The following is a 15,055-nucleotide window of genomic DNA, read 5'->3' on the forward strand; positions in this document are numbered from 1 at the left end:
GATTTTTGGTGATTCGAGATTCCAACTTTTTTTCCCATAAGTTTTCATGGAGGGATGTTAAGGCCTTATAAGTGGCGTCAGTTGGTCCAGGGGTAAATGAGCGCATTTTTAAGTTCAAACGAGTCCCAAAGTGGGAACAACCATATTTTGTCTATTTCTTGTGCTATAGTCCATTGATTTTTGATGATTCAGGATTCCGGCTTGTTTTTGGCCAAAAATTTTCATGGACGTCCGTTAAGACCTTATTAATGGCGTCAGTTTCTTTCGGCGGTGAACGTGCGCATTTTCAAGTTTAAACGATCCCTAAAGCAGGAAAAATTATAGTTTGCCGATTTCCGTGTGTGTGATTTAGGATTTCAGCTTGTTTTTTACCAAATTTTTTCCTGGACATCAGTTAAGACCATATTAATGACGTCAGTTGGTCCTAGGGGCAAGCTGACACATTTTTCCGTAAATATCCAAAAACTATAAAATAATGAAAAATACATAAAAATACAAAAAACACCTTAAAAAAATTTGGACTTCACCAATGACTTTCAAATATCGAAACGAAAAAAAGATCAAAATTTTACTTTTTTTCATAACTGTCTGAAAAAAACCAAAAAAATTATTTTTCTTCGTAAATGTTTGAAAAATATAAAAATTAAGAAAAAATATGAAGAAAATATTAAACACTTCATTTTTTTTGACTTGCACCAATGACTTTAAAATATCAAAATATTATTTTTTCTGTAAATATCTGAAAAATATAAAATCAAGAAAAATACATAAAAAATACAAAAAACACCTCAAGAAAACTTCGACTTGCACCAATGACTTTAAAATATGGAAACGAAAAAAAAAAATTATTGGTGCAAGTCAAAAAGAATTTGAAGTGTTTTTATATTTTCTTTATATTTTTCAGGCATTTACGAAAAATATTGATTTTTTGATTGAATAGCGTTATTGTCGATACTTTAAATTCATTGACGCAAGTGCACTTTTAATGAGATCACTGAAAAACTTGAGAAGATTTCCCAAAACAATAAGTCATGGAGCAATAGAAAGGCAAATACTGGTAGGAGCACGTTCGCTGTCCGAACTACACCAAATCAATCAAATGATGATATTCGTGAAGAAATGGCTCAAATAAGGACAGAACTTGGCTTGGTATTAAAACATGTGAGTGGAAATACAGAAAAGGTGAATGTGGAAAATTATCTGACTAGACCTCTACCACCGCCAATTGAAGAGTACTACTCTGAGGAGGATGTGAATTTGGTTAATGATCAGACGGGGGGTTTCCGAGCCAGCACCCAAGGTTTCAACTCGGATAATTGGCGCCAAGGTCGGAACTATGAAAACTACAACCGTGAGGGAAACTATGTCCGAGATAGAAATTACTATCGCGATAACAATTATGGCAATAGGAATGATAAGGTTAGACCCTACGTTCCCCTCAGTAATAGAGAGACTGGTAATAGTATGAGTCACATTGAGGATATGATGCATAAAATGATGACGAGGTTTGATGTGACAAATGAGAATGTGAAAGAAATGAGTAATGATTTATCTGGGGTTGGTCAGAAAGTTGATGCCCATGCAGTGTCAATCAAGCAACTTGAGGAACAGTTTTGTCAGTTGTCCGCTACGGTAAACCCACGCCAGCCTAACACACTTACTAGTAACACTATCCAAAATCTGAAAAATGAGGGGCATTGTATGTAATCACGAATCACGGAGGTATGCAGACTATTGATCCACCCATGCCGTCTGAGGTTGAAAGAGTGATAGAAAAAGATGAGGATGATATTGAGGTTACTGAAGATCCGAAAGTTGATACAGAAAAGAAAGCTGAGGTGACCCAAAAAGTTGTTCCCATGCCTAGACCTCTACCTCCATTTCCACAAATATTAGTGAAAAAGACTAAAGATGGAAAATATCGTAGGTTCATAGCTATGTTGAAGGAATTGTCAATAAATGTCCCGTTGATTGAAGCTCCAGAATAGATGTCTGGGTATGCGGAATTCATGAAAGACTTGGTGACCAAAAAAAGGGATGTCAGTTTTGAGAATGATGAGAGGCTGCAACATTGTAGTGCTATTGCCACTAGGTCACTTGTGCAAAAGAAAGAGGATCAATTCGGATTTTACACTTTGCGAAAGCTTTGTGTGATTTGGGTGCCAACATTAATTTCATGTCATTGTCCATTTATAAGAAGTTAGGTTTAGGAGCTCCAAATCCGACTGTGATGCATTTACTTATGGCTGATGGGATTGGTAAGAGGCCCATTGGAGTGCTCCAAGATGTCATTATGAAAGTAGAATCATTCATCTTTTCAGAAGACTTTGTGATACTTCATTGTGAGGTTGATTTTGAGGTTCCCATCATCTTAGGGAGACCATTTCTTGCTACTGGCCGTGCCTTGGTCAGCATGAAGAGAGGGCAAATGAAGTTCAATTAATAATGAGGAGGTAACTTTTAACATTTGTAGGTCTATGAATCATGAAAATGATCTTAAAATGGTATCCCTGGTGAATCACATTGTGGGTAAAGAATCAGAGGTGTCCATTGATGAGATATTAGGTGTTGATGCGCTAGAAACTGTGATGATAAATTTCGACAACGATGGTATTGGGGAGTATGATGAACTAGTTTCTGCACTTGGTAGGTTCTAGTTTCGCTTCAAGCCAAAACGGTTGGAATTAGACGTGAAGAATCGTGACACCCCACCTGCAAAACCATCTATTGATGAGCCTCCAAAACTGGAACTTTGTAACACCCGTAAACTAGTAGGCTAAACTAGAGCTTTACGTGAGAGTTGTGGAGTTTGATGTGAGGGTTAGAGTCATAGATTTAACCTCCCGTACTTAGAATGAAGGGTTTAGGGTTAGAACTTCAAGGTACGACTCCTTAAGGACCAACCAAGGGTCCTTTTCAAGTACCCTTGAAGCCACCCTAGAATCTACATTAGGTAGCACCCATGAGGGGACCCACACCTCGTAGGGGGGTCCACGCCTCGTGGATGGTCTCGTGGGTCAAGGCACCAATAGTTCACTTGCATACCACCACCCACGGCTCGTGGGCGTGGTCTCGTGGGTGGGGGCAGTGATGAGGCCAAGGTCGGTTAGTGAAGGGCTTAGGGGTATTTCCATATTTAATTAGGAATTAAGTGGGGTCATTTTATATTATTTTAGACCACCTATATAAGGACTTTAGACCCTTAATTAAGTCATTATAAATCATTAAGTTAAGACCCCAAAAGAAACCCAATTCCCTCTAAAAAATCCTCTCTCTAGAAAGTGAAGAAGAAGAAGAAGAAGGTCAAGCTAGGTCAAGACTCCATTGTTTCAAACTTTCTAGACTTTTTAATCAAGGTATGATGTCTTATTCATTCATGGATCCCTTTCATCCATGAAGCTCCAATGTTTCCCCCGATTGTGAAGATGAATCCCCAATTCTAGTTAGGGTTCCTTCCTATATTGTGGGTATTGTTGTATGTTTATCCAATTGAGTGGATAATGGTTGTTTATTATTGGTTTTGATGTAATTATATGTTTTTAGTATGATTATACATGTATTCTTGATTAACCTAGGGTGAAATTGATATAGTTGGGTTTTATGCCATGACTGAGGAAATTGAGGGCTTAGACATGATCTTCTATGATTGATGAATTACTTTAGGAATTCTTTGAGAATAGAACACCTATATATGAGTTACTTAAAAGTAGATCTTGTAGACATGAATTGAATTAGAATAAGGTATATGTGAGGGATCATGACTAGTAAGGCTTAAGATTGAACCTTTATTATGATATATGAATAGAATTGCTTAAGAATGAAGCCTGTGATTAGAATGACTTGTGATCTTAGTGTGTATGATAATTGTAAGAGGTAAATATTTGGGAGTAAGGCTTGTAGTCATGAGTGTTGATACTAGGGCTTGAGAGTAAAGCTAATATGATGAATCAGGTATGCTAAGACTTTAAGAGTGAAGCTTATTTGATAATGGTAGACTACTAGCTAGAATTGTGTGGAAGGACTTTACCCACCTAATATACCTCATGAATGTTTGAATACATGAAGTGATAGAATCACATAAGTTAGGATGATATCCATGTCTAGTGCTTGTACCCTAGGTGTGAGGATTGAAAGTAAGCTTTGAACCTCAAGGAGGAGAAGTATGAGATTATGCTTGTAGTAATTGAACTACTTGAGTTATGATGATATCCATGTCTAATGTAGTCATTCTAGATGTGTTGATTTTATATGAGCTTTGACCCTTGAAAGGGGAAAGATATGATATTATGCATGGTTTATGAAGTTTAGTACATGCTTAAGAACACTTTGAGAGCAAAGTGAATATGCTCATGATCTAGTTGTAGTGTTGTTGAAGGTTATCCTCATATACACACTTATGCATGAATATGTTATGATGTGAGTAGTTTCTTAACAATATGATGATTCTAAGGTTGAAAGGCTATTCTCACCAAATTGAATCAAAGGCTCTAAACCCATCATAAGTAGGTCATGGATGGTGATAGTTGTTCATGCATGATCTAATGAGCTATAGTATTAGTTATGTTGGATTGAGTGTCAAGACATTCTTCCATAAATATGAACTTAAGTCAAGACTTAATATGAACTCAATCGGAATTATGCGTAGCACCAAGTGAATATTGAATATGAGATGGAAGATTTTACGCTAGTTGAGTCCGACTTCCCAATGAAAGCTTTTACGCGAGTTGAGTCCGGCTTTCCAAATGGGTACATTTTACCATAGTTGAGTCTGGCTTTCCAAATGGGTTCATTTTACAATAGTTGAGTACGGGTTCCCAAAATATGTATCTCATGAGATGAAAACCTTCTACCATAGTTGAGTCCAGGTTTCTAGTAGCAATCTCCTTATCCCATAAACTATGTGCCCACATAGGTACTTAGCTAATGGATCCATCTAAGCTAAGTGTATGGTTCTACCTTAGGCAAGTAGGACAACCCCTTTTCGGTGTGGGGTAGACACTGGATTCCATGTTAAGCTCACATGGTCTATGTCGATTAAGGCAAATTCCCAAAACAAGAATATGAATTATGAACTATGGTTACTTGAGGAGCTTTACTTAATATGGGTCTGATTATGGGATCTTACTCATGCATTGCACAAGTATGCTTTGAGGGTATTCATGGTATGTTCTCTTATGTTATGATGGTCTATGTAATGAATGTGTTTATGACTTATGCTTATAAGGTATGTTTGATGCATTGTTGCTATAGTTGCCTTCTATGATATGATTGACTAAAGGTGAGAGATTCCTTTGCCTATGAGAAGTAAGCTAAGGATGAGATCAGAATATGATAAAGATGAATGAGGACCATAAGTGAATTTCTTAGTATGGGTGGGATTATGGGGTCTTATCCATGCATTGTACAAGCTTGCCTTGAGGTGACTTATGATGTATTTCTCTTATGTCATGTTAAAATAGATGCTTTCATTATGCCTATGACTATGTTGTTATCTCTTATGCTTATAGCCTATGTCTTATGATGATGTCTCTTATATTTATGACTTATGTTATTGTCTCTTATAATTATGGGTATATGTCTTATGTTGACTAATGCCTCTTATATGCTCATGTTGATGATTTATGCAAGCCATCATATTTAGTACATTATTATACTAACGCATACTTTTGCCTATATTCTTATCAAATGTAGGGTTTGGGGATATTGAATTCCATTATCGTGGCTAGGTTATAGTAGAGAAAAGGAGTAGAAGACTTGGTGAATCCTCATAGCATCAAGGATGTGATCACCTTCCTTTTATGTCTTTCTTTTATATTTTAGACTTTTGTATGGGCTGCGTCCCAAGAGTTATTCAAGTTGTATTAGATGGTTTGAGACAAAGTGTTATAGACTTTCTCTTGCTTTTATTAAAGACTTCGATTGTTATGAAAATGTTTTAAAATTTCCGCATCATTTCTATTGCTTTATGTTATGATATGCTAAGTTGCTTACATTGAGTCCTTTGGGGTTCTATGTGCCATGTTACATCTAGGGTGTACCCCTGGGTCGTGACAAACTTGGTAATCAGAGCCAAGGTTTAGAATGGTTTTAGGATTGTCTTAAAACCACGTCTAGTAGAGTCTTGTTCATAAGTGTGAAGTGCGCCACATTTATGAATAGGAAGCTATTAGATGGTTAGGAAACTTCACTTCTTCATTCTCTAAGTCGTGCCATAAAGTTTAACTCTATTAGGTCTTTCTCTGAATCCGTGCCCTATGGTTTTCAGGATGTGACGACTACAAGGGCAAACGTTAGAAGGAATGAGGAAGACAATGTGGACCAATTCAAGGAGCTCCTCTTCAAGCTCCAATAGACCTTTTTGAAGAGAAAGTGACTAATGAGAAGCTTAGATTTGGTTTTCAATTGTTGACTCAGGCTGGGATAGAAACTCCAAAATTTTATAGGACAAAGATGGAGGAAAATCCTCAAGAGTTTGTAGAAGAGGTCTCTAAGGTGTTGGATTTTGTGGTAGTTACCCCGGTAGAGAAGGCAGAGTTGGGTTCTTATCAACTCAAAGAAGTTTCTCAAGTTTGGTTTAATAACTGGAATAAGGCTAGACCGGTAGGAATGGGTCCCACAGAGTGGGAAGGGTTCAAGAGTTCCTTTCTAGATAGGTTCTTCCCTTTAGAGATAAGAGAAGCTTTAGTGCTTGAGTTCATTGACCTTCGGCAAGGTAATATGAGTGTTAAGGAATAAGCATCGAGGTTCACCCAATTATCTAAGTACGCTCCAATTCTAGTGTCTGATCCTAGGTCGGGAATGAGTAAGTTTGTGTCAGGAGTGTCCAATTTTGTAGTAAAAGAATGTCGTATGGCCATGCTTGATCATAATAGGAATATTTCTCGTCTTATGGTTTATGCTCAACAAATTAAGGAAGAGAAAATTGAAGAAAGTCTTAGGGAGAAAATGAGGTTTAGGATTGATAAGGGTAGTTCTTCTCTTGAAAGGTTCTCCGAACAAGGTCCTTCTAGGTTTCCCCCAAGATTTAGTGAAGAAAGAGTGTCTAACCCTAAGTATCAAGGAAATGATAGTAGACCCATATTTCCTATTTGTGCTAGATGTGGCAAAAGACATAAGGGTAGATGTTTGGCCGGTATAGAGGGTTCTTATGGTTGTGGTAGGAGTGGCCACAGATAAGAAATTGCCCAGTACTTACCGCTAGGGGAAGAAAGAGGAAGTAAATTAGGTCCCATGCTCTCCAAGCTAGAAGGTGGACAAGAGAACCCTCTGAATGTTGCTCCTGTTATGTGTTTCATGCTTTATTAGATTCCAAAATGCTTGTGTTTTATGACTTGATAGACTTGATATGATGGACTATGATGTTGCCTTTAGTATGAATGTGTTGCATTAAGATTATGTTTAATTGGTGGTAGAACTCGACTTAGTCATGATGAATTTTGGGGAATATGGGTAGGTTTGATGAATATGGTGTTTAAGTAATGCCTAGATGTGTTGAGTGAGTAGACTCATCTAAGAAGGGTAGAAGTGTAATCCTTCATGGTTTAGAATCATCTTATGTGACGGATGTGAAAGCTTAGTGATGACTTGCTCCGACCATAGAATTGGAAGAAATGATGCTTAGAAGAGTCCGTATAGGTTAACTCCCAAGGGGGAGATGATGTGCTTAGATAGCAAGGTCGTTGAGTGTTCTTGATGTTCATGATTTAGGTTGTCTTGAAGTCCTCACCTTGAGAGGTGTAGTGAGTTTGGGAAGGTTAGTCCCAGTTTTGTAGGCTCATATAAGATCTTGAGTGGAGTTGGTAAGGTTGTTTGTAAACTAGAGTTGCTTAATGAGTAGCACCGGTGTATTTGGTTTTCCATGTCTGTTAGATATAGAAGGGTGTTAGGGATCCGACATTCATAAATTCCTTAAGAAGAGTTGGGAGTTAATGATAATTTCTCTAATTTAGAAATACTGGTAGTGATCTTAGACCGACAAGTTAAGAAATAGAAGAGCAAGGAAGTTGCTTCGACGAAAGTGTTAAGGAGTGGTATTTTAGTGAGGGTTTTAGGTGAGGATGCTACTTGGGGAGGCCGAGGGCCAATAAGAAGTCCTGCTATCCTCATCCTTTTCCATGTATTCCTCCTTTAGCATTAAGATGAGGAGTTCCTCATTATTGGTTCTTTGTGTGACGTCATGTGTGATTTGCATGTTTCCATGATTTCCTTGTGTGGTGCATGATGAAAGCTTGTGATTTCAAAAGAAAATGAGTTTACATGATTTATTTCCTCATATTGTAGTGCATTGAATATGAGTTGCCTATTTGACTTCATGAGATGAATATATGAGCATGCCTTAGTTTGGAGTTGAAAGATCCCTCCTAGAATAAATGCTTTTTGTAAGTAAATTGCATATGATCTCCATGAGAGTGTGTTAAGAATGTATTAGTTCGAAGATGGTAGTTCCTCCTTGAACATGAGTAGATGTTGAATTTCTTGCATTTTGGCTTGTTAGATGTAGTTCCTACTTCATTGAGTTGCATTGAGTATGTTTAGTTTGGAGATGAAGTTCCCCCTTTGTTTGTGTGCATTTAAATGTATTGCATGCATGATAGGCTGTTAGTCTAGAGTCGTTTTCTTCAAGAGGTGTTTAGAATCGTCATTTGAGGATGAATGTTCCCAAGGGGGAGATATTGTAACACCTGGAAACTAGTAGGCCAAACCAGAGCTTTACGGGAGAGTTCTAGAGTTTGATGTGAGGGTAAGAGTCATAGATTTAACCTCCCATACATAGAATGAAGGGTTTAGGGTTAGAACATCAAGGTACGACTCCTCAAGGACCAACCAAGGGTCCTTTTTCAAGGACCCTAGAAACCACCCTAGAATTTGCCTAAGGCAGCATCCATGCCCCGTAGGGGGTCCACGCCTCGTGGATGGTTTCGTTGGTCAAGGCCCTAATAGTTGACTTGCAGACCACCACCCTCGAAGGACCAGCACACCCCGTAGGTCCACCCATGGCCCGTGGGTGTGGTCTCGTGGGTGGGGGCAGTGATGACGCCAAGGTCGGTTAGTGAAGGGCTTAGGGGTCTTTCAATATTTAATTAGGGATTAAGTGGGGTCGTTTTATATTAGTTTACACCACCTATATAAGAACTTTAGATCCTTAATTAAGTCATTCTAAATCATTACTTCCAGACCCCAAAAGAAACCCAATTCCCTCTCAAAAATCCTCTCTCTAGAAGAAGAAGAATAAGAAGAAGAAGAGGGTCAAGGTAGGTCAAGACTCCATTGTTTCAAGCTTTCTAGGTTTTGTAATCAAGGTATGATGGCTTATTCATTCATGGATCCTTTTCATCCATGAAGCCCTCATGTTTCCCCTAATTGTGAAGATGAATCCCCAATTCTAGTTAGAGTTCCTTCCTAGGTTGTGGGTATTGTTGTATGTTGATCCAATTGAGTGGATAATGGTTAATTATGATTGGTTTTGATGTAATTACATGTTTTTAGTATGATTATAAATGTATTATTGATTAACCTAAGATTCTAGGGTGAAATTGATATAATTGGGTTTTATGCCATGAAAGAGGAAATTAAGGTCTTAGATGTGATCTTCTAAGATTGATGAATTACTCTATGAATTTTTTGAGAATAGAACACCTAGATATGAGTTACTTAAAAGTAAAGCTTGTAGACATGAATTGAATGAGAATAAGGTATATGTGAGGGATCATGACTAGTAAGGCTTGAGATTGAACCTTTATGATGAGATATGAATAGAATTGCTTAATAATGAAGCATGTGATTAGAATGCCTTGTGATCTTGTTGTATATGATAATTGTAAAAGGTAAAGCTTTGGGAGTAAGGCTTGTAGTCACGAGTGTTGATTACTCGGGCTTTAGAGTAAAGCTAATATGATGAATTAGGTATGCTAAGGCTTTAAGAGTGAAGCTTATATGATAATGGTGGACTACTAGCAAGAATTGTGTGCAGGACTTTACCCACCTAATTTACCTCATGAATGTTTGAATACATGAACTGATAGAATCACATAAGTTAGGATGATATCCATGTCTACTGCTTGAACCCTATGTGTGAGGATTGAAAGTAAGCTTTGAACCCCAAGGAGGAGAAGTATGAGATTATGCTTATAGTAATTGAACTACTTGAGTTATGATGATATCCATGCTAATGTAGTCTTTCTTTTATATTTTAGACTTTGGTATGGGCTGCGTCCCAAGAGTTATTCAAGTTGTATTAGATGGTTTGAGAAAAAGTGTTATAGACTTCCGCTTCCTTTTATAAAAGACTTTGATTGTTATGAAAAATGTTTTAAAATTTCCGCATCATTTCTATTGCTTTATGTTATGATATGCTAAGTGGCTTACATTGAGTCCTCCGTGGTTCTATGTGCCATGTTACATCTAGGGTGTACCCCTGGGTCGTGACAAACTTAAGGTCCTTCCATCCCACTTGCGGTATGTATTCTTTGGACAAAATAACCCCTTGCCCGTTATTATTGCTGCTGACTTGAGTGAAGGGAAAATCGAGGCTGTGATATCGGCATTGAAGCGGTGCTAGAGGGTTATTGGATGGACTATGCGGACATTATTGGGATTCCGTCGGGCATTTGTTCTCACAAAATCCAACTCATGCCGGACAGTAAGCCAAGTATTGAGCATCAAAGGAGACTAAATCCCCCTATGCAAGAGGTTGTGAAAAAGGAGATCATTAAATGGTTAGATGTTGGAGTAATATATTGTTGATACTAGTTGCATTCCCAGTTCAGTGTGTGGCAAAGAAAGGAGGAATCAGTGTGGTTACCAATGCTAAAAATGAGCTTGTTCCAAGAGGCCGGTGACTGGATGGAGAGTGTGTATGGACTATCGCAAGTTAAATGCATGGACTAAAAATGACCACTTTCCAATGTTGTTCATGGATCAGATTCTAGATCGTCTCTCTAGTAACGGTTGGTATTGTTTTCTAGATAGGTATTCGGGGTACAATCAAATCTCCAAAGCTTCGGAAGACCAAGAGAAAACCACCTTCACCTGTCCTTATGGGACTTTCGCCTTCAAAAGGATGCCATTTGGGTTATGTAATGCTCCAGCGACCTTCCAGCATTGTATGATATCGATAGTTTTAGATATGGTGGAGGACATGATAGAGGTATTTATGGGTGATTTCTCTGTGGTAGGTGACTCGTTTGATGATTCTTTTGCACATTTGTCCGAGGTACTAAAATGGTGTGAAAAGTGCAATCTTGTGCTTAATTGGGAAAAGTGCCACTTCATGGTAAAATAGGGTATAGTTTTGGGTCATCAGATTTTGCAGAAAGGTATTGAGGTTGATAGAGCCAAAGTTAAGGTAATAGGAAAGCTTTCACCACCCATCTTTATAAAATGTGTTCAAAGTTTCTTGGGCATGCAGGTTTCTATCGGAGGTTCATAAAAGATTTCTTGAAAATTGCACACCCATTGTGCAAGTTACTTGAAAATGAGTCTAAATTTGAGTTTGATGATGCTTGTCTGAGAGCATTTGAGGAGTTGAAAAAGAAACTAGTGTCAGCACCTATCATTATTTCACCAGATTGGGGGCAACCGTTTGAAGTGATGTGTGATGCAAGTGGGGTAGCGCTTGGTGTAGTGTTAGGACTTCCTATTTACTATGCCAGCAAAGCTCTGAATGTGGCTCAAAAGAACTATACTGTAACTGAACAAGAACTCCTTGTTGTAGTTTTTGCATTTGAGAAATTTAGATCCTACTTACTTGGTACGAAGGTCATAGTGCATATTGATCATTCTGCATTGAGGTATCTGTTGGCTAAAAAAGATGCAAAACCAAGGTTGATTAGATGGGTACTTTTGCTGCAAGAGTTCGATTTGAGGTTAAGGATAGAAAGGGAATAAAAAATCAAGTTTCTGATCACTTGTCCAGACTTGAAGAAGAGGAAGCTATGATCAAGCTAGGAGATGGAATTGAGATAAATAATATGTTCCCTGTTGAACAAGTATTGGCTGCTTCTTATGATCTTATCCCCTTGTTCACAGACTTTGCTAACTACTTGGCAAATGATTTGGTTCCGTCGGATTTGTCATTTCACCAAAGGAAAAAGTTTGTCTGATGTGAAGAAATTCTTTTGGGATGAGCCTTACTTGTTTCGTGTTTGTGCTGATGGGATTATTTGTCGTTGTGTGCCCGAGGTTGAGATGATGAGTATATTAGATGTGTGTCATTCATCGCCTGTTGGTGGGAACCATAGTGGTATCTAAACTGCTCATAAGATTTTGTAGTGTGGGTATTACCTGCCTACCATCCACCAAGATGCTCATAATTTCTCAAAGTTTTGTGACCGTTGCTAGCGTGAAGGAAGAATATCGAAAAGGCAAGAAATACCTATGAACCCAATACTGGTGATTGAGATTTTTGATATTTGGGGTCTTGATTTCATGGGTCCATTTGTGAGTTCGAATGCATGAAGTACATTCGTGTGGCGGTTGACTATGTAACGAAATGGGTGGCGGCAGTCGCGCTTTCAAACAGTGAGGGAAAGAGTGTCACCGCATACCTGAAAAAGAATATCTTCTCCAGATTTGGTACACCAAGGGAAATCATAAGCGATGGAGGTTCTCAATTTTGTAATAAATTGTTCAAGGCGTTGCTTGAGAAGTATGGTGTTCGCCACAGTGTAGCAACCCCTTATCATTCGTAATCAAGTGGGCAAGTTGAAGTGTCGAATCGCGAGATAAAGCAAATTCTTGCATAGACTATAAATGCCAGCAAAACTGACTGATCAAGACGGCTTGATGATGCTCTGTGGGCATATCACACCGCATTCAAAACTCCCATAGGTATGTCCCCTTACCAACTTGTATATGGGAAATCTTACCATTTGCATGTAGAGCTGGAGTATAAAGCAATGTGGGCGCTAAAGAAGTTGAATTTGGACTGGGGCGCCGCATTAAGTCAAAGACTGAATGACATGAATAAGCTTGATGAGTTTCGCCTAAAATCATATGAGAGTTCAGCCTTGTATAAGGAGAAGATGAAGAAGTACCATGATCAGAAGATCGAAAAGCGTGAATTCATTGCCGGTGATTTGGTGCTCTTATTTTACTCAAGGTTGCGCATGTTTCCTAGCAAGCTCAAGTCCAAGTGGACCGGGCCATTCAAAGTCACTCAAGTATTTCCACATGGAAGGGTTGAGCTAGAGAACAAGGAAGGAATGAGGTTCAAGGTCAACAGACAGAGGATAAAAATCTTCCTGGGGAAATCTAAGAGTGTCAATGAAGTAATAAAGGGATGGGATCTTGGTGAAGTCTGAGTAACTAAGGTGTAAGCATTATGTCACAACGTTAAATCAAGCGCTGCTTGGGAAGCAACCCAAGATGTAAATTCTAGCCAACTATAGGAGTTTTCTTTTCGATATAGGGAGTTTTCATAAATTTGTAGCTTTCTAGATAGTTGTTTATTAATTTTTAGTTTTAGTATTGGCACAATATAGATAGAATATGGTCCGTGTCTAAAAAGTGTCCAGAAAATGTAAAAAGGAAGTCCTAAGTGTTGCTACGTGTGTAGGTGTAGCGACTCGGAAAATGATAGGTTAAGCTAGAGCCTAATGTGTGTGTGTATGAGTATGGTAAGAGGTTTGATGCGGTGAAATGTTGACCCGAACTTTGGGATAGGAGTCAAGGTCAAGGCACGTGTTAGACTCTTTAGTTGAAAGACTCTTTTTGATGTTGGTTAAGGGTTGCAAAGGCTTGTGCTAAGCCAAGGGGGAAAGGTCTAAGCCAAAGGCCAAGGCTGCCCAACCTTGGCCAAGCACTGCCTCATGACCATGGACCACTTCATGGTCAGTGGTCCTCACCACGGTCCGTAGAAGTGGCCGTAAAGGTCACTTGGTGGCATGGCAAGCAAGGCGGCTTGGCTAACCTACTGCTCAATTTCCACGGATTACTTCACAGCCAGTGGTCTTCACCATGGGCCGTAGAAGTGTCCGTGAAGGTTACTTGGCCTGGTGGAGGCTTGGCCACTAAATGGAGTCACTGCCTAGAGGACCACGGGCCGTGGTCCTCCTTCACGGACCGTACAAGTGCCTGACGGGGCTGCCTAAATGAGGGTGCTTTAAGTAATTTTGTTTTAAGGTTTTATTAAGTGGGGTTGAATTTTAAATGGTTTATATCATAAATATAAATAGTTTCAAGTCCTAAAACACTTCATTTACTCCTTTATTCAAGAGACCCAAATCAAAACCCCTAAAGTTCTTCTTTCTCAATATTTCTCTCTCAAACTCAAGGAAGAAGAAGAAGTGGGAGCTAGGGTTTGGATTCAAAGCTTTATTCATCAAATTTTGTGGGGAAATCTTAGTAAAAGGTATGGTGATCCTTCATCTAGGGTTAGTTTTCACCCTAGAGTCAATTTCGAATAAGTTTTCAAGCTTTCAAGTTAATGAAATTTCAAGGGTTTTACTCAATCTCATGGGTTCTTTCACCAAACGATTTTAAAGATTTATTAGTGTCATATTATGATTATATTGATGTTTAATTGACGATGTAAGATGATTTTACTCCTTGAACCCATGATTCATCTCAATTCCTAAATTGTGGCTTATAAAGTGAGTTTGTGGATTATGAATGGATAATGGTGGATTTATGCTTACATTGATTTAAATTATTGAATTTTATCATTATCTATGCTTAATTATGGTGAATTGTTTGTGAATTGAGGACTTGTGATTATGATATACCGTGAGTTTACGGTATTTCTAATACATTTCTCTTACAAATTGTGTGTGTCTAGGGCCTTTTTATATTGGTTTTTATGTGTTTTTATCACGTTTTGCAGGAAAGATGTTCAGGCGCGGAAGTATAGAGACAACTGAAAGAAATGCAGAAAAAAGGCATTCACGGAGGTGATCTATGGACCGTAGGTCCATTTACGGTCTGTAGGTGATGACCGTAGATCAGAAGGCAAGGTATGGAGGACAAATCTGGGAAATCTGACCAAGTGTGGAACCACGGTGTCCATTGACGGTCCGTAGATTGATCTACGGACCGTACTGTTGATCCGTAGATTGAT

This window comes from Solanum tuberosum, unplaced genomic scaffold (assembly GCF_000226075.1).
Source record: "Solanum tuberosum cultivar DM 1-3 516 R44 unplaced genomic scaffold, SolTub_3.0 scf00521, whole genome shotgun sequence".
NCBI lineage: Eukaryota > Viridiplantae > Streptophyta > Magnoliopsida > Solanales > Solanaceae > Solanum > Solanum tuberosum.